Raw genomic sequence first — 21,757 nt, forward strand, 5'->3', positions numbered from 1 at the left:
CAGTTCCCCTCTACCTGGTTAATCACTTTTTGAAAGATGTACAGCTTCATTAATGGTTTCCCACTGCTTTCAGTACACATAAATCAAGGAAAGATTAATTTGATTTTTGATTTTTTTTTTTTGGCTTGTATGTAAAGTAATTAAGCTATGGGTGGGGTCATTATTATTCTTGCACTTGATATCACTCTGGAATGGCAAATCACTTAAATATGTAATCACTAGTATCTCCTATTTCAACCTTAAGCCTCAAAAATGGTTCTATTCGGTAATATATAATCTTTCATATGGTTTAAGAAACAGGTCTAACTAAACAACAGAAAAAAAGTTTGCAAAAAGTACATCTGGAAACAATGTTAAAGGCATGGATTTGTATGTACAGAATCTTGTAGGAGGGGTATATTTCTACATAATAGGCATACCTTCATTCTATTGTTTCACTTAAGAATCAATTCTAACTTTTCAATGTTCAGTAACAGTTTAATATCAGTTGTCACTTTAGGGGAAGCAAATACTGTCATTGTATACTCAAGTTAATTACAGTGACGGATGTTGGGTTTCATTTCTTGGTATCATCTAGTTAAGAAAGAGCAAATGCAGAATGTCAGTTTATGGAAATTGTGTACGTAACAGACTGAGGTTTCTCGGTATGTTCCTACTGCAGCCAGTTGAAATGCTTCCATTCCTCCCCTTGAGTGTAATAAGAGAACGCTTTTCAGTCTTTGAGGCTGCAAATGCAAACCTCTTCAGTTGTATCTTTAAAAACAACTATCAAATAACTCTCTGGTATGCTCCATTTTTCTCTTCTACTCAGAATTTGTCCTTTTCTTATATCTTTTTATTTAGTTTGGCCTTCATCCCAATATCTGTCTCCTCAGCTGGTACCAATTTGACTCCTAGGTTCTCCAGAACAATATGTGCTTCGATAAGCCAGCTGGCCACAGAAATCTGATTTTGACAGTTACTGACACAATCAGTTGCTGCCTGTCTCATTCCAAATGTGCAGGCACTCCCACACCTGGGCATGTACATATTAATGATACCTTATTTTTTTCTGGAAAGCATTCTCTGATGATGGAAAAGAGAAATCCTTGAAAATCTCAATCAGTGATGATCCAAAATAGAAAATTCTGTTTTGGTTACTGAACAAAATAAAAACAATAAGTAAAAACTGAATAAAAGTAATGAAATTCACGTACCAGTCAGCCGTATGTTCATCTACCTGTGCCATCTTGCTATCAGACAGAATGAGGACTCCTTCCCCCAAAGGCTTCTCCTATTCAATCAACTCCATACATTATACTCTCTAGCCTTAAATTTCTCTTTCAATTGTAATTTTCCCTGTAATGTCAGTAGTTAGATATTCTTAAGTCTTGCCTATTAAATAAGAAAAAGATAACTTTTACTTAATGCCATATCTCCATCTAAATAATAGCATCTCTCCCTTCTTAATCACAATTCAGCTTTTTAAAAAGTTCCCTATACTCATTCCACTGAATTATCTTCAAATCAGCTCTCAATCATCAGGTTGTAATGCCTTTAGTTGCAAATAACAAAAAAGAAAAGTTGCTCAAACAACAAGTGTTTTTATTATCTCATCTAAAATAGTCCATAGTTGGGGCGCCTGGGTGGCACAGTCGGTTAAGCGTCCGACTTCAGCCAGGTCACGATCTCGCGGTCCGTGAGTTTGAGCCCCGCGTCGGGCTCTGGGCTGATGGCTCAGAGCCTGGAGCCTGTTTCCGATTCTTTGTCTCCCTCTCTCTCTGCCCCTCCCCTGTTCATGCTCTGTCTCTCTCTGTCCCAAAAATAAATAAACGTTGAAAAAAAAAAAAAATTAAAATAGTCCATAGTTGAATGGCAAATCCAGTAGCTTCGTAATATCAGGGCTTTGTTTCCAGTTCTTTGTGATTCTCCTTGTTTTTCCCTAATGGTCAAAAGAATATTTCTGCAGTTCCAAGCATCAGGTCCCTATAAATCAATGTTGGAACAGGAAAGAAGGGTTGGGATTCCTTTTTTTTTTTTAATCAAGGAAGAGAATCCTTCCCAGAAGGCCCCAGGACATCTACCATTACATTTAATGATAAAAACTTGGTTACATATTATTCAGTAAAACTAATTGCCTGATATTTTCACTTAAATGTCCCAAAAGAGCTTCAAATTTAACATATACAAATATCAAACTCATCTTACAATCATCTTAATGAGTGACACCTGCATATATTAATTTTCTGATAAAAATTTGCACCTCACCACCAACATTCAATTAGACAGAAAATTATAGATTGTGTTTTTTAATACTTCTTCAGTTCATCTCCTTTCCATCCTAACACCATTAATTTGGTTTAGGCAAGCATAATATCTTGGTTGAATTAGTACTGCTTGCTAAACTGATCTCCTGCTTATCATTTTGCCCCTTCTTACACATTCTCGTCATCCCTTCAGGAATTCTTTTAAAAAACCAAGTGGATCATGTCATATCCACCTATTTAAGCCATTCAACACATACTGGCAGCCTTGAAATTAAGTTCAAACCTTAGCAGGTATCTGAGGCTGTCTGTAATTTAGTCATTACAGTGTTTCTACCTTCATTTATCTAATGTGGCCCCCAATTACACTAAATTATCTGCAGTCCTTAAATCCCCCATACTCTCTCTCTACTATGGTCACAAATTGTAGCTTCTTAGAAAGAATGATTTCCCAGATCCCAACCCCAATCGCATTTGACGTGGCTAAGTCTTCCTTCAAGACTCAGCTCAGAAGACTTTCTAAGGTCTCCCAACTTTTTCCCAGTCTAGTTCAGGTACACATTCTCTGTGCCTTCACTATCATAACACTTCACTTTTTGCATTGTCATTATCTACTTTCTTATCATTTTTGTTTATCGCTTCTTAAGGCAAGGGTTGTGGTATCCTCTGAACCAAGATACTACCTAAAGCATAAAGAGTACACAGTGAAAGTTTTTGAATATGTTGTATGTAAATGCCAAGTTTTTAATGCAAAATTAAAATATATAGTCCAATAAAGATAATTTTTCTATCTTACAAAAACAGAAAAATTAAATTTCATTTCATTATACACTATATTGAAAACAATAAAATGGTTACTTTCAGGAAAGTCTAGAATAAGAAACATAGCTATACTATAATAAATTATACTGGGATTACTTCTACCATATTCCTAACTTTTCCATTCTGAAAATAAATTCAATTCACTAAATTTAATTAATTTTTTTAGCTTTATTTTACTTTAATTTTTTTTTTAATTTTTTTTTCAACGTTTATTTATTTTTGGGACAGAGAGAGACAGAGCATGAACGGGGGAGGGGCAGAGAGAGAGGGAGACACAGAATCGGAAACAGGCTCCAGGCTCTGAGCCATCAGCCCAGAGCCCGACGCGGGGCTCGAACTCACGGACCGCGAGATCGTGACCTGGCTGAAGTCGGACGCTTAACCGACTGCGCCACCCAGGCGCCCCCACTTTAATTTTTTATTCCTTTTTAGTTACTTCTACTTTTGCTCCTATGGTTCACCCCACTCTTATTTGTCAAGTACCTTCACCAAAAATTTGTAATTCTTCTTAGTATAGTTAGTTAGGCCTGGCCCAAGGCTGGGGATCATGATAAATAATTCAACAGACTGAAAAAGTAGTACAAGAAGAGTCAGTATAAAAGACCCCTATAAAGAAAAACAGATAACACTCAGTATCATGGTAAAACTCCACCAGCATAAATAAGGGATTAAGGGTATCTTTTATGCACAAATTTATTGAGGATTTTAAGTAAGCATTTACATTGAAAAAAATTACTTTGATTAGATTTATGCTGAAAATACACTCTAAATATGGTTCTGTTTTGATGCTTACAAAAGAATTTTCATTAATTAATTAACTCATATATGGATATAATCAACAAACATAAATTAGTTGCCTACTATGATCAAGCAGTATGTTAATATTGATGGTGCAAAGATAACCTAGCTGGGGAAAAAAACAAACATAAATATAAACATTAAAGATAAACAAAAAAAGTATTTACAATGTAAAATAATAGTGGTATCAGCACTGGAATCACATGTTGCTACTAATGTATGTATAGAAAATCTTAGCTTCACTAATTCATTGTGGGTCTGTTATTTTTAAAAATGTATTTACCATGAGTACTATTTCTTGAAATAATGAATTCCACAGGTTTACTATTCGCTATATAAATTATTACAGTTTAAATTATCCTAAACCTTCTTTTCTGGAACTTTGAACTACCTACACCAATAATATTTGTTGTGATATCAAGTCTCAACTATGGACCAGACAAGGTGCTTAAGCCTCCAACTTGTATGGTCTAATTTAATCCTTAAATTTATCTTGGAAGAAAGTTATTGTCATTCCTATATTATCTATAAGAAATCAAAGTTCTCTGAGACTCAATTTAACAGTGAAGGACACTTCAAATTGCAAGTATCAGAAGCCCCAAATGAAAATTAATAAAACTAAAAGGCTTCCCAGTGCATCTTCAGTCTCTGACTTTATTGAGCAGCAGGATGCTGTGTTAGCTCTGGAATTTACATCTTCTCTTTTCAACTCAATGGGTAGTTTGAAAGCCTGGGTAGACAAAACTCTATACAATCTTCTCTTTTTGGCCACAACTCTACAGAAGCAATTGTCCCCTTGTGATGCAGGAGTATAGAACATGATGATCTTGATATTACCTGCCACCTTGCCTCTGATTGTTAGTTTGGGTAGCATTTCCATCACACAAAGACTAAGATTTCTGGTACTTCAAACATCATAAATAACAAGCCCTAGGCAAAACTGGTTTTTGTACAACAAGTATATTTCCTTTTTACCCTGCTTCCAGATAGACGAGTTTTAACTAAGTCTTTTTGATTTCTGAGTGTCTTTTACTAAGTTCAAAATGTAACCAACATACTCCAGCATGCTAAATTTTTTCTACCAAAAACAAAACAAAGCAACCATATTCTGCAGCTGTAATAGACTCATTGTTTAAATTCCATGATCTAATATGCTACTGCATATTCTAATTAGCTATTTTATTGTGAAGAATAAAAATTACCAATCTCCCAGCCTAGGATACAAGGTACCTCACCACTGTATATATATATATATATATTTTTTCTACTCAACAAATTTTAAAATTTTAGAAAATATTACTTCTAACATTCCCACATTCTGATATCAAAATCTGAGTCAGTGAGCATTGTTTATTACAAACACTGAAGTATAAGTACATAAATCAAAACCATCTCCAAATGACTTAGGCAAAAAAGGAATTTATTGGTTCTTATAACTGAGAATTCTCGAAATAGGGCCTATCTTTGGCACAAGGGAACACAGGGCACAAATAATGTCATCAGGACTCACTTTTACACCTCCTGTCAGCAACACCTTCCCTAATGGACTTTGATTTCAGGCTACAGGTGGCAAAGAGGCAGCTGCTACAGCACCTAGCCTGGACGTCTCTCAAGTAACGCACGGTGATAGAGCACCACTTCTGCGCTAGCAGTTCCAAGAGAAGCCTCACTGCCTCTTACTTGCCCTGATCATGTCTCATGCCCACATCTAAGCATTGTGATCTGAAGCAATACGATCCATCAGTTAACTCTGCCTAAATTCTCTTACTCCGACTCTTGAGTCAAGGATGAGACCCAATCTAAATATACAGAAAGAGAATGTAGAAGAGATAAAAGACCAAAGTAAAGTTGGGGACTTTGACTGGAAAAGGAAGAAAGTGAGGTAGAACTCCAATTAACAGAAGGCCACTACAGTAAGACTGGATAGCTAGCATGTGATTAGAATAGAACTTGAGCCTGCCTAAGTTTCTAAGAATGAACCATTCTGTAACCCTAAATCCAATATTAAGGGCTTCTATAACTAAATCAATGATCTAATTCCTTATACCATTAATATTTTATGGACCTTCTCTTTTCCAGAAAAATGTCATAAAACCTGTTTTAAATGCATTATATTACTTTGCCTGTAATTTTTTTTAAATGTTTATTTATTTTTGACGGAGAGAGAGAGACAGAGCATGAGCGGGGGAGGTGCAGAGAGAGAGGGAGACACAGAATCGGAAGCAGGCTCCAGGCTCCAAGCTGTCAGCGCAAAGCCCCCCGCGGGGCTCAAACTCACAGACCGGGATATCATGACCTGAGCCGAAGTCGGACGCTCAACCAACTGAGCCACCCAGGCATCCCTGCCTGTAATTTTTTTTAAAAAAATTTATTTATTTTGAGAGAGAAAGCGTGAGCAGGGGAGAGGGGAAGAGGGAGAGGAGGAGAGAGAGAGAGAGAGAGAGAGAGAGAGAGAGAGAGAGAGAGAGAGAGTCCCAAGCAGGCTCCATGCTTAGCATGGAGCCCGATGCAAGGCTCAATCCCTAGACTGCAAGATCATCACCTGTGTCAATTATCAAGAGTCATACGCTTAACCGATTGAGTCATCCAGGTGCCCCTCTTTGCATGTAATTTTTATCATTGCCACTTTTGTGTGGTGATTAACAGCAAGCAAACAGTGTGTTTTCAGTTCATCTTTGGGCTTGTCAACTTCAAGAAATAGGCCCTTCTTATCTGTTACCATCCCTTAATCTAAAAGGGACAATCAAAAGAGAGTGCAAGTGAATGTCATGATTACACAATTCCAAAGAAATAGAATTTATCAAAGTAGAAACATATTTTGATCTTGGCATAAGGTTCCCCTCATTTGACCAAAGAAGTGGTAATAAAAAAGAAGCAGTGAACTAATGGTAATAGTCTGAAAAGAGAGTGGAAGAGTCGTATACTCTTGCATCAGACAATGAGAACAGGCATGAAAAATGCCCAGATGTGCACTGGTATATGTTCTGGACAACTCAGGCCTAAGGCCTACACTGAAATATAGTGGAGCAGCAGTAATGAGAATTTTTTTCAAAGTACAAATGGAAATGAAGAAGTACAAAGTAAAAATTTTATGAGTTCTCAAATTCAAATGTTGCAGTGATTTGCAAAAGCAGGGCTGGTGGCATATAAGAAGCTTGGGGATGGTGGTGCACCTGGGGGGCTCAGTCGGTTAAGCATCTGACTTTGGCTTAGGTCATGATCTCACAGTTGGTGGGTTTGAGCCCTGCGTCAGGCTCTGTGCAGATAGCTTGGAGCTTGGAGCCTGGAGTCTGCTTCAGATTCTGTCTCCCTCTCCTGCTGCCCCTTCCCCATTCACACTCTGTCTCTCTTTCTCTCTCAAAAATTAACATTAAAGAAAATTTTTTTAAGAAGCTTGGGGATGGGGTGCTGGGAATTGTAATTTGAAAAGTGTGTGCACTATATAATTACTTTAATCAACACACCTCACAGTTTCTTTTGGGAAAAGAAAAAGCCTTGGCATCATTTTTCTACTACGATGAGAAAATATCTTGAAATTAAATTAAACTTGAAATAATGGGTATTGAGGAGGGCACCTTTTGGGATGAGCACTGGGTGTTGTATGGAAACCAATTTGACAATAAATTTCATATTAAAAAATAACAACAACAGGGGCGCCTGGGTGGCGCAGTCGGTTAAGCATCCGACTTCAGCCAGGTCACGATCTCGCGGTCCGTGAGTTCGAGCCCCGCGTCGGGCTCTGGGCTGATGGCTCAGAGCCTGGAGCCTGTTTCCGATTCTGTGTCTCCCTCTCTCTCTGCCCCTCCCCCGTTCATGCTCTGTCTCTCTCTGTCCCAAAAATAAATAAACGTTGAAAAAAAAAAAAATTAAAAAAAAAAAAAAATAACAACAACAAAAAAAATTAAACCTGAAATAGTTTTGGACACACTCCTAATATGGAAGGTTTTCAAAAGGTTTGAAGCTCTAAAAATTGGTAAAGTGTTCTGAAATCTATTTAAGGACTATCAAAATTTCCGTGATTCATGGGGCTCACAAATTAACTAAATAAGCTACACTCCCACCCAGAGGGACATTCTCTAAATCTCTAAGCAGAAGAAAAAATTAATATTTATATAAGCGTGTGCAGTTTTCAGGGCATATTTAAGATCCTCCAAGTGGCAAATGATATGTTTTATTGTGTTGAAATTTTCCAGTTTATGATATTGTTTCTCCTTTAATCAGAGCATTTTGTATTTATGTTCTAAATATATTAGCTTTGTATGAGAGAAACGACATTTTCTAAGATTTATTTCAAGACTGGCTTCATAATTTGCCCCAGCACCTGAGAAACTTCATGTGTTTCTTTAAATAAGTTAAAATTATCTTTAGTAAGCACCATTTTAATAATAAGCAACATTTTATAAAGACAATGATAAATTACTTTAAGGCAGATTGGATAGTTCTCTAGCTTTATATCCTTCACTGGATGGCCCTCCCAATACCTAACAGAGGGCTGTACACAGTGTGAGTGCTAAGTTAATTTTTATGAGATATGATTCAGTGATTGAACACATGTGGAAAAACAATATATTACATGCCTCCAGATTTTGCCTTTGTTATCTGAAATCATAAGGTAGGCCACAGAGCTTAGTACAGATAATACGGGTACATTGTATGGTGACATATACTGCAGTAATAAGTATAACAAAATGATATATTAAGTGTAGTTAATTCAATAAATACCCACTGAACTTCTGTCATGTGTCAGGCAATATGTTAAGAACTAGGAATATATTAGTAAACAAATAAAAATCCAGCATTCAGGATGTGATGGGCTAAGAGATGAGCAATATCTCTCCTTATTTAAAATTTTATTTTATAGAGAGAAAGAGTACAAACAGGGGAGAGGTGTGGAGGAAGAGAGAAAGAGAGAATCCTAAGCAGGCTCCACACCCAGCCCAGAGCACAATGTGGGGCTCGATCCCACAAGGGATCCCTGGGATCCCACATGATCCCTGGGATCATGACCTGAATGGAAATCAAGAGTGGGACACTCAACTAACTGAGCCACCCAGGCACCTTGAGCAATCTCTTAATACAATGTGTTAGATGTTAGACTTTGAAAAAATATTTGTCTAATTTCTTATTAAATTTGGGTATTTTAATAAGAACAGAAATCCAGTATAGATTTCTATTGTTTTTCTCAATGGCTCAATTTAGAACAGATTTCCATTTGTTTGAAGTAGTAATTTTGAGGTTAGAATGTTTCCCCTAACCTGAAAGAAGTTCTCATATATTTATTATATAATATTACCTGTGACAACTGTTTCACAAAAAAATAGGTTGCAAAATCATAATAATTGCTCCTGCATAGAACTAATAACAGGCATTAATATTGTTTTATGCCTTAAAGCTACTTTTCCACTTTTCATACTGCTGTTGTTACTTTAGGAAACCCACATGACTTTTGGGAACCTGGGTAAATTGGGAAATTGGCATAGAGCAGAATATTGTCTTATCTTTTGCTACAGCTGATCCAGGAAATGTGAAATGAATAGGATTGTAGTTTACTGAAAAGAGCCTTGGATTGGAAGTCAGAAATTCTGTGTTTAAGATATACCAGACAGCTTTCTTCAACCTTGCATACTCACTCTATTGCAATTGTACACTGACTTTTATTATGTTTAGTTGCTTATTACATTTATACACTATCTTTCTATCAAAGTAAACTAATCTTTTACAACATGAAATATAAATAACAGTGATGTTTTTTTATTTTTTTATTTTTTTTAACATTTATTTATTTTTGAGACAGAGAGAGACAGAGTATGAATGGGGGAGGGTCAGAGAGAGAGGGAGACACAGAATCTGAAACAGGCTCCAGGCTCTGAGCTGTCAGCACAGAGCCTGATGCGGGGCTTGAACTCACAGACTGCGAGATCATGACCTGAGCCGAAGTCAGACACTTAACCGACTGAGCCACTCAGGTGCCCCATCAGCAATGCTTTTTAAATTACCGGTGAGATTATGAAAAGCAATAAAAATGGAGTAGGTCACATCTTGAAAATTATTGTGCCACATTTTTTACTGGGCACAGTCTTCTCCAGGGACAGAAAAGGGGGGGAGCCACACTTTTGTCTGCATGCTTCCTTCTAAGATATATTACTAATATTCTCAAGGAGGAGACAAGTCCAACATTGAGAAGTCGATGTCTTAGAACCCACTGTTCTAACCCAACTTTATTTTCTCCAGGGAGTGTAATGGATTGTGGGGGGAAAGACTAACCATTTGGAACTTTCTACGCATAATCTGTTTATTCATTCATTCTGCAAATATTTGTTGAGCATCTTCTATACACTCACATACAAAGATGAATAAGTCATGGTTCCTGCCATCAAGTATCTCACAGTCTAACAACAACAAAAAAGTTTATGAAACTATTATTTTTGAAGTTTTTCTTTTGATTATTGCCTAGAATACTAGAATGGCCCTGCTCTAGAGACTATCAAGAGAGAAAGGTTTGGGGCGCCTGGGTGGCGCAGTCGGTTAAGCGTCCGACTTCAGCCAGGTCACGATCTCGCGGTCCGTGAGTTCGAGCCCCGCGTCGGGCTCTGGGCTGATAGCTCAGAGCCTGGAGCCTGTTTCCGATTCTGTGTCTCCCTCTCTCTCTGCCCCTCCCCCGTTCATGCTATGTCTCTCTCTGTCCCAAAAATAAATAAACGTTGAAAAAAAAAATTTAAAAAAAAAAAAAAAAAAGAGAGAAAGGTTAATCTGTTAGTACTAGAAGCATGGAAATTCTATGAAGAGAACAGCAAGAAGTAGTAACACACAGAGACAGGCAGAACAGACAGAACAGGCAGACAGACAGACACACACACACACACACACCCCACAACAAGCCTAAGCCTACATTGAGTATGAATGTAAATTCAGGAAACAGGAAACAGGAAACACTCTGAGAAGCAGAAGCTCACGTTCATGAAACTTTTTATTTAAGGCATCTGAAATGCTTGGAACTGTTCTATGAAATATGTGGCTTATGAAAAATAAAATAAAATATACAAATATAATTAAAGAGTGATGAACAAGTATTTCTCTAATAAGTTTTGAAAGTGTATTAGAAAAATTTTGAATATGTATTAGAAATATTTAAATGAATATTTAAATGATCACTGATATCAGTGAATTATCCATATTTTTACTCTCTGTTCCCTCAAATAAGGCTCCAATAGACAGGGAGGTGTTGGCTGGTGAATGCAGAAAATATTTTTGTCTGTGTATTTGTTTTGGGGAGAAGAGGATGAACACCTCTTAGAGAATCAACAAATCAGCTGCTTAGTAATTCTACTCCTGAACTTTTGGAAAGAATCATAACTTTCTTACAACGGTTTCAGTAAAGATTTCTTCCTAAGATTCCAGCCAACAATACTCCTCAGTCAGGTATGCTAGACATTGCTGTGAATACTGGGAAATAAACCAAGAAGAATAAATTATAACCTTAAATTGTAAGCCAAGATACACACCACTGTAAAATACTGCTCTGTAATGTTTGGCTCATGTAAAGAAGGTGTACCCTTTCAATTCACTGGAAATATAGCTGAACCACATTTTTAGGTTATTTTCTGATTAATTCCCATTTCCAGGTGAGGAATAACACAATTATAGTGGTTATCTTAGTACCTGCTTTTTCATGTCCCTCTCCCAAACAGTTCTCTTGCACCTACTTTTGATATCTCACACCTAGGTTCTTAACCTGAGTCCTCTCATTCATAATTCTTGAACTTCTGTGTTGCCTTGTTTAGCTTGGCAAAAAAGGTAGTCCATTATCTTTGATTGGGCTCCCTAGAATTACACCCTGAGAGGATTTCATGTGAGTGTGGGGGGAGGGGACCTGCTAGAGGAATGAAAAGGGAAGGAGGCTGTGTAAAGGTGCAATATTAAGTAAGTTCAGCGGAAGGTACCTTTGACTCAATATTTCAAGGAAACTCTGGAAACAGTATAGATTATCATACCTCAGAGCTATCCTTAACAGAAGATGGAAAATTAAGACCTACTACTTGCCAGTCCTTTCAAGGGCTGCCCCCAGGGGGCGATAATTCCCAGGCATTTCTGGTTCTCAGGCAGCATAGGCTGAATTGGTTCTAACAACCTGAGGATAGTCCTCCAAAAAAGGTAACAATCATGCTAGCTAGTGGGAGATAAGTCCCCTGGGAGCTTGTGCACATGAAAGTAGCAAAGGGATCCAAAGGGGATGTGGGTGGAGTATTGACAGTGTCTGCCTCATGTAAGTAATCACTATCTTGTATTTAAAAATATACTTTAGACTATCAGAAAATCAGGATCTATTCCAGCATTTGTCACTAATTAAATATGTGTTTTGGGGTACTGTATTTATAGTTTCGGTTGTATTAAAACTCTTCTGACTTAAGTCAATGAAACAGAAAGCCATCATAAACCAGATTAGCCAAATAAAGTATAATTTATCAGTTTGTATAGTTAAACCATTGTATTAGCTAGAGTTTTGCCTTATGAATCAGAGGGATTGGATGATATTAATCAGTACTACCTTTCTCTCTCATCTCTACTTTTCTTTGTGTGCCAGATTCACCTTCTCCCATATACTGGGAAGCATTGCCTCTGTCAATTCTTGACTTCATTCCTCACGATTTCACCCTCCTATTCTCATGGTTCTCTTTTATTTTATTTTATTTTATTTTATTTTATTTTATTTTATTTTATTTTACTAATGTTTATTTTTGAGAGAGATAGAGATTGAGAGAGAGAAGAAGAGTGCACACGTGCAAACAGAGAAGGGACATAGAGGGAAAAAAGTCAATCCCACGCAGGCTACTTGCTGTCAGTGCAGGTCTGATGATGGGAGGCTTGAATCCATGAACTGGGAGATCATGACCTGAGGCGAAATCAAGAACTGAACACTTAACCAATTGAGCCACCCAGGTGCCCCTTTCATGGCTCTCATTTAAAATCTAGTTTTAATGTTCACTTATTTTGAGAAGGGGGGGTTGGGGAGGGGCAGAAAGAGAATCCCAAGTAGGTGCCATGCTGTCAGAGCAGAGCCTGACTCGAGACTCGAACCCAAGTACTGGGTGATCCTGATATGAGCCAAGATCAAGAGTCAAGAGTCCTAAGCTTAATCAACTGAGCCACCTGGGGAGCCCCTCATGGTTCTTATTTTAAATTGCAAGAAAGGAAAGACTTTAATTGACCAGGTTCGATGAAAGAATTTGCTGGCTCTAGAATTACTGTGGCCAGAGAATGAATTATTATATTTGTCCAGCATAGGACATGCAACCATCTTAGAAAAATCACTGTGGCCAGAAAGATGAGGTCATATAAGATTACAGCAGCTCTGATTTGGAAAATATGTTAGAGAGGGCAAAGAATAATTCCCTAAAAGAAAATAGGTCCCAGAAAACGTAAGATAAGCTGACCAAAGCAAAAATACATTTCAATATCATATGAATTTCAGTTTCCTCATTAATAACATGAAGTTCAAACATTTGTTACAGTTATTTCACAAAATTATTTTAAGTGCTAAATATGATTTATCAGCAGAAGTGCTTTATAAAGTTTTGTTAGTGAGCACTACATGACACTCACACAGAATGTTGAACCTCTTATACCGGTTCATCTAAAATATGTTTTTATATTACTGGTAAGTACAAAAAGATGACCCTAGAGTCTTCCATGGTGGATTTTCTAAGTAAAACCCAGGTTTAATCTCCCTGAAAAACTGAGAAGCATAAATCTTGGTAGCATCCAGACTTCTTTTAAAGACAAGAATAGGGGAACTGTTTACTGAAGGAACAGGAAGGAGCAGCTAGGCTCCTCACCAGTATTTTTACAAAAGGTATTAGGTATATCATCTTAATAGCAGAAAAATCATCATGATATCACTCAGAAGCTGGCATAGTGCCTTTCTTGAAACAACCATAACAACAACAACCTCCAGGAGTCCAAATAAATAATTTCTTTCTTCTGAAAATAAAAAAAGGAAGGAAGGAAGGAAGGAAGGAAGGAAGGAAGGAAGGAAGGAAAAAAGGAATGAGAGAGGAGAAGGGAAGGGAAGGGAAGGGAAGGGAAGGGGAGGGGAGGAGAGGGGAGGGGAGGGGAGGGGAGGGGAGGGAAGAGGAGGGGAGGGGAGGGGAGGGGAGGAAAGGGAAGGGAAGGGGAGGGGAGGGGAGGGGAGGGGAGGGGAGGGGAGGGGAGGGGAGGGGAGGGGAGGGAAGGGAAGGGAAGGGAAGGGAAGGGAAGGGAAGGGAAGGGAAGGGAAGGGAAGGGAAGGGAAGGGAAGGGAAGACAGAAAGGAAGAGAAGAGATGAGGAAAGGGGAGGAGAGGAGAAGAGAGGAGAGAAGAGGAGAGGAGAGAAGAGAAGGAATGTTTTGGGGGCACCTGGGTGGCCCAGTTAGTCCGGTTAAGTGTCAGACTTTGGCTCAGGTCATGATCTCACGGTTTGTGGGTTGGAGCCCTGCATCAGGGTCTCTGCTGTCAGTATGGAGCCTGCTTCTGATCTTCTGTCCCCTCTCTGTGCCCTGCTGCTTCTCTCAAAATAGATAAATAAACTTAATTTTTTAAAAATAAATGTTTTGGACTCTTTCCTGTATTTTTCCTAATTACTCAGACTAAAACTCCCATATACCATCAGTCACAAAATTTTGTTCAACATTCGCAGGCTTTACTGAAGATTCGCTCTGACCTGGCTATTCATTGTTATTCAATGCAGACAGAAAGGTGATATAATCCTACCCTTAAGGTTCTCACAGTTAAACTGGGAGGTAAAATACAAATTTCTCTCTTTCAATCTGTCTTCCTTTTTATTTCTAGGCCCCACTCCATTTACTCCAGACTTTACCACATCATGCTTATATTACAGCAGTAACCTTGAATGGGTCTTTCTGCCTCCAGTGTTAACTTCAGCTAACACCCAGTCAGACTAATTTTTCTAAAACAATTTCTATACTGTATCATTTTTCTTAAGGAAAAAAAATACCATGTCTCTAAAATTTCAATAAGATAATGTTCATTTACTGAAATTTTAGATCTGTGGGGAAAGTTAAAGAATTAGCACTGAATTCAACTCAATTTTGGATAACTTTTACAAATAAGAGTAACAATTAATAAGCAGAAAATAATTAAAACATCAAATTCCTGGATCCTAGATAAATATTATAGGAAGTACAGTGGTCTTTATGTTACAGCACTGAGGAATAAAATAAAAATTTTGAGCAATCATAGAAACATAAGTGAGAAAGTGAAATAAAATTTGATTTATATCTGCAAAATACTGGGAAACTGAAAGCTGAAAGATCAGTTAGGAGGCTAACGCAACTACCTAGGTAAGAATTAGTAATAGCCCAAATTTGAAAGGTGGCACTGACAATGGGAAGAAAAGTTCAGATGCAAAAGACATTATGAAAGATAAATTCATAGAACTTGATGACTGAGCCAAGGAAGAGGGATGTGTAAAAACTATTTTGAGGTTTTGGGTCTGGGAGAACACTGATACATACTACAACCAGAATAAGAAAATCAAAAAGGAGTAAATTTGTTGAAGTTTCTTGAGAAGATACTGTGTGTTCTCTTTTCAACACATTAAATGTTCTTCAACTGGGCATCTGTTGTTCTGGCCATTTACCATTCACCAATGTACTTTTAGTAGCATATGTATTTTTCTTTGGCAAACCACTGCTCCTTTCATCCTCAGCTGACTCCTCCTCCAGTTACCAAATGGGCCATCAGTCTGGAAGACTGCATTGCATTTCCATAGATCCACTGATTAATTCGGGGGCATATATGACCCAATTGGAGGCAGTTTTACAAAACAGTATTTTGCTGTAACAGTTGGGAGAGAAACAAGTGCTTTTTTCACTTGCTTCTTAGCAGTTAGCATGGTGTGACTGGTGAAAATGAAGGTAAGCCAGCAAAAGGCAGTGATAAAAATGGACCGAGCCCAGTTTCTGATGACTTTGTTTGAACCTTGAATTCAGGTCTCCTGTACTTTCAGTACACGAGAAGACAAATTCCTTTTGGCCTTAAACAAGTTTACTCTGGTCTGACAATTAAAAAGCACAACAATTTCTCTACAAAAGCAATGTGCAGAAATGGAGCTCCTTATCCTACAAACAAATTGAGAAGAGAGGAGGAGGGAGGAAAGAAAATAAGAGCTTCCTGAAAAACTAAATCTTATCTTTTATGGGGAGCAAAAATATATATTTGCCCATTTTTAAAGGTGAATATCTGTTAAATTTTTTTCAATCTTTTCTCATCTCTCTAAGTACATGTCATAGTTCTACGGACATGTGCATTTGCTAAAGTATGTCATTACATTTACTTGATATTGCAATCTCCCTCAAATCCATAAGCAAGTCCTTCTCTGACATGTGTTCTTTCATAAACCCACAAATTGCTACTGGAGGGGTAATAGTATATTCCCTCTTTGGAGTGTTGGTATTTCCAAAGAGGGCCATGTCTTCATTTGTACCCTGCCTTTTCCATTAGAATTCCAGGGAATGAAACCCCAGAATCAAAAGTAGGAAGATGAATGCTTGAGTAACCGGCATCATCAGCACATGTGGTATGCTTCATTTGATACTTTCTTTAAAAAGTAAAACCAAAGTCTACATTTTTTACTAAAATGACTAGTTCTTGTCTTTCCAGGAGCTGATCTGTTCTTTTATTTTTATAGACTACTGTTATTCTTTCAATAAATTATTTTTTCTTGCTTAAGTAAATAATTTGCTTGCAAAATATATAATCATAATTAAATTAATTTAATATTTAATTGTAATTAAATATTATATTAAATATATTGTGTATTATATTAAATATTTTAAAGTTAAATATTTTAATTATAAATTGCATAGTTAAATAAATATAATTATATCTATCCTAAATGAATTAATAAACAAAAATATGTAAAAAAATTTCTGCACATATATGTACTCTGCTAATAGATGTTTTATGCAAAAACAGATTTATAGAACTATATCTTGCAAATAAAAGATGACAATGGATACAGTTCAATTACTTTTCAATGAAATGATCTTTTCTTGTCTTTAATGCAAAAGAGAACTTAATATTTGAATCAATCAATCAATCAGGAAAAAGGATTTAATAAGTTTCAGTTTTTCAGCACTACAAGTTATTTAGAATAATTACATCATAAAGCCCCTTTATTACCAAATACACAACCTAGATAGTGATAGAAAATAAATGGAAGAATTAAGAAGGCAACATTAAGCTGAAGGGAAAACCATTGGCAAGTACATAAGCTAAAATAGCCAAAATAAAGATGAACAACTTCTGAACCCTTCCTACTGGCATCCCAGATTCAGCAGGCATCCCAGATTCAGCATGTGCAAAACAGAATTTCTGATCTTTTCTTTAATGCCAATTCCCAACAAAATCTGCTGAAAGCCGTCTTTACCATGTTGACTGTTCACCCATTCCATTTATTCAGACTAAAATTTTTTGTGCCATCTTCAAATCTACACTTTCTCTCATATCCACAACTAATATGAAAGGAAATCCTATTGGATCCACCTGCAGGCTATCACTTCTTTTTTTTTTCCAGATTATCACTTTCTACCACTCCTTTGCTCCCACCATGCTCTGAGCCACCACATCTCTCATATGTGTTATCGAAGTCACCTTCTAACTGTTTTGCTTCTGCTCTCGTTCCCTTACGATCTGTTCTTAATGCAATAGCCAGAGGTATCCCTTTAAAACTCATCAGGTAATTTCACTCCTCTGCACAGTAAAAATAAAAGTCTTCATGAGGGCTTACAACATTTTACAGGACCTGCTATTGCTGTGACCACACCTATCACTCTTCCCCTGACCACAGAGACCTCTTTGCTGTTGCTCAAACATATCAGGTAACAAACCACATAAGGAACTTTGTGCAAAACCTCTCTTCCTGGAAAGTTCCCCATCCCCCTCATTGTCTTCAAGTCTTGTTTCAATTGTAATCTATTTTGTAAGCTATACTCTGATCATCCACGTGGTATTGTATCTCCATGGGGTGCCTGGGTGGCTCAGTAGGCTAAGCATCTGGCTCAGGCCATGATTTCATGGTTCGTGGGTTTGGGCACTAGATTAAGCTCTCTGCTGTCAGCACAGAGCCCACTTCAGATATCCTGTCCTCCTCTCTCTCTGCTCCTCCCCTGCATTCTCTCTTTCTTTCTCTCTCAAAAATAAACATTTTCTAAAAATTAAAAAAAAAAACAAATTGCACCTCTAGATATTTTCAATCCACCTTCCCTACATTTTAATTTCCCATAACACTGTCATCTTCTTTAAAAATGTGAAATAGGGGCGCCTGGGTGGCGCAGTCGGTTAAGCGTCCAACTTCAGCCAGGTCACGATCTCGCGGTCCGTGAGTTCGAGCCCCGCGTCAGGCTCTGGGCTGATGGCTCACAGCCTGGAGCCTGTTTCCGATTCTGTGTCTCCCTCTCTCTCTGCCCCTCCCCCGTTCATGCTCTGTCTCTCTCTGTCCCAAAAATAAATAAAAAAACGTTGAAAAAAAAAATAAAAATAAAAATGTGAAATAATCTACCTCTTTATTTTGTTTATTGACTGTCTTTTCTTGCTCTTACATAAGCTGCACAAGGGCAACAGTCCTTGCCCGTTTTGTTCACTGACTTTACTCCAAGAGCCTAGAACAGATGCTGAATAAATATTTTTTGAATTAATTGAATAGAAGCTGCATCATGCTTGTAGAGGCTAACGCATAGATTTGGAATGAAATTATATAACCTCTCATTTAAATCTGACATTTTAAAATCTTTTATAAAGTCTTAGTCATTACAGCAACAACATATGGTGGATAATGTTATCACCCCACTTTCACATGAGGAAACTAAGGCCTAAGTAACTAAAGCAAGATCACATAATTGATAAATGATAAACCCAAAATTTGAACACCTGTTATTTGAGGCAGGAATCAGGCATATTTAACACTCTGTCATCTTACCTTTATTGAATACATTTGGGCAAGTCATTTACAGGCCATGAGCTTCTTTTCTCTCATCGGTTAAATAGGGATACCAGTGTTTCCCATATATTATTGCAGTAAGAAGCAGAGATAATATTTGTGTTATTTGCCTGGCAAATAATTGTAATATTGCAAATATTTGTAATATTTTCCTGGGAAATAATAGGCAGTAATTAAATGAAAATACTATTCTAATCCTTCCCATATTTACAGTAAGAGATGTCTTAAGTAAGCTCAATCCTTGTGGGATGTATCTCTCTCTCTTTAAAAAACATGCAAGAATGAGGTCAGGGCTCAATGTAAAGGATCAAGAAAATTGTTTATTTAATTTTAATTTAGAACTTAGGCTAGAAGTCAAAGTTCTTTCTCAAAGAGCAGAACTAGGCTCTAGCTAATAATAAATGGTCTGTTTTCTAGAGTGTTCTTTATGCATACTTCCTTAACCAAGCAGCCAGGGTCACAGGGATCTTGGGAAAGATTCAATGACTTAGAGAAATCTATCACAGACCCAGATGGAAAGCCAGGGGCCCCACATCTCCATTTCACTCTACCACTTATCCACCAGGTACTCTTGAGTATATCACCTCTCTGTGCATTACAAACTATAAATGAAACTCATAGAGCTAATGCTTACATAGTGCTGACTCTGTGCCAGACACTCTCCTTGTATCTTAGCTCCTTTGATCCTCCAAACAACTTTCCAGTTAGGAAAAAAGACATCACTGAGGGTTGGGGTCACCAGATGATGACGAGAAAGAGCTGATTTCTGAAGGACAGAAAATTTCCATAAGCAGAGAGGCAAGATTACATTTCCAGAGGAATGACAGCATTGATGCTGTGTTAATAAACATGCATTGAGTACTGGTTGGCAGACACCTGCTAATGCTCTGTGCATTCCAAATATATATGTAAAGCATGACTTTTAATGGAAGAAGTTTACAGATTTTACAGCCTAGATGGAAAGAAAGACAAGGAGACATTTAATCATTCTGTAGGGCCAATTGTCACAAATATAAAAGAAACGCAACAAAATCTTGGAAGCAAAGATAAAGGAAAGATCCACTATTTTGTGGAAATGAGAGAATATTTGATAAAGTACATGATACATGAATATGAGAGACAATGAGGATTTTGGTAAATAAGGATGAATTTAAGGGCATTCCCAGCAGAGAAACAATCTCAGTGTAAACATGCTTGTATAAAGAGCAAATGGCTCAAAGACAGAAATGCATGAAGAGTATAAAGGGCATTAATGAGGAATGTATACAAAAAGACTTTTAATAGTGTTATTGTAAGTCCAGTTAAAGACTATAATACTTTCAGGGGTCATTTCTATAGTTCATTACTAGAGAAGATTCTCTGAACGTGAAGAATACCAGAAATCATGAGAAGGAGATGCAGTGTCCTTTCCTGAGCACGAAGCTGGCTTTGAGTGCTGCTTTTACAGCTGCTCTTTGCCCTTGATGATTGTTCTTTTCCCACTTTGGGTGAATAAAAGAGAAAGGACACCATCTGAGTGGTTTCTAAAAAAAAAAAAAAAAAAAAAAAAAAGTAAGTCCAGTTTAATGAGAAAAATAAATGGTTGAAAGGAGGGAGAAAGTCTTCCTTGCAGTTCAGGCAATGAATTCTGCTTTACAAATGCTGTGTGTGGGGAGGGTGTGTGTGTGTGTGTGCGTGTGTGTGTGTGGGGGGGGTGGGTATGAGAGAAAGAGAGAGAGAAATACAGACTTAGTAGTTGTTTTACACATGGAACTATCACTGAGGAAAACCAAGAGCTTGCTGACATTTTCTCTCTCTTCTCTCTCTAAATTGCCACATCATAAGTACTTTACTTTTCAAGGAAACGTAGTAGACTCATTGATCCCACAGTAAAGCAAATTTATTCTTAAAGGACCAAAGTAAATACAATGGCTTTAATCAGCTCTAAGAAAACATACTCGGCATTCTCTTCCTTCCCCTGCCTCAAGTGCATTTGAGGCAGTGCAAGGTCTAAGTTTGAGCAGATGGATGGAAGTTTGAGCAAGTAATTACAAGCTGCAACACAATTTCCTTAAAACGACACACATACTAGACAAATACTTATTTGTGGTTATAGAGTGGGTAAAGTTACTATAAAAATAGTAGCACACCTTATAATAGTGCTGTATGCCATAATTTACCTTTGCTATATCTGAAGTGTCATATCTTGTTCCAGACTTAATATTTAGTAACTAACAATTTAATGTACAAATCTCCAGCCTAAGAAGCAGAATAATTAGAAGAGGCAAGCCCCCCTTTTCACATGGAAAAAGTATAGTGGACCATGCAAAATGCCTGAGGATTATACAGAAGAGAGAGGTGATTTTTAGTTATGAAAAATGTCTGGCAATTTTCTTTCTTTTTTAAGTTTATTTGTTTATTTTGAGAAAGGGAGAACAGGGGAGGGGCAGTGAGAAGGGGAGAGAGAGAGAATTCTAAGCAGGCTCTGTACTGACAGATGCAGGCTCAAACTCGTGAACCCGTAACACATTTCATTGAGTGAGCCACCCAGGCGCCCTGGGGAAATTTAAAAATAACTCTTATCAAACATATAGTAAACTCAATGCAGATATGCAGAAAGTATATGAAAGTAAATGCCATAAGCACTTTTTTTTCTAGAATATCCAGCTTTGTTGATGTTTCTTTCTCTGAATTCCTGAAGTGTCTTACAGACATTTCTGAATTGAAAACAAAAATTTGGAAGCTTATTATGTGTCTAGGAGAAACGCACTTCTACACACCATAGTCTTTAGAAGTCTACAGCCATCTCAGAAATACTGCTCCTGACCGTTCCATACATAAATTCCTATTCAGCACTAAAAACTACTTAGTTATGCTTAAATGTTACATGTGCATGAGCACCTTTTTTTTAATGTTAAT

At 37.3% G+C, this 21,757-nt stretch overlaps 1 non-coding gene across 1 annotated transcript; it reads left to right on the plus strand.

Annotated features, from left to right (window-relative positions):
• Positions 1-20,163: 20,163 nt before the first annotated feature.
• On the plus strand, positions 20,164-20,380 carry LOC112848992 (small nucleolar RNA U3). Its single transcript, XR_003222455.1, has one exon. It is a non-coding gene; the product is annotated as a small nucleolar RNA U3 (small nucleolar RNA).
• The last annotated feature ends 1,377 nt before the right edge of the window (positions 20,381-21,757 follow it).

The sequence above is a fragment of the Puma concolor genome, chromosome C1 (assembly GCF_028749965.1).
Source record: "Puma concolor isolate L17-30 chromosome C1, mPumCon1.1.hap2, whole genome shotgun sequence".
Lineage (NCBI taxonomy): Eukaryota > Metazoa > Chordata > Mammalia > Carnivora > Felidae > Puma > Puma concolor.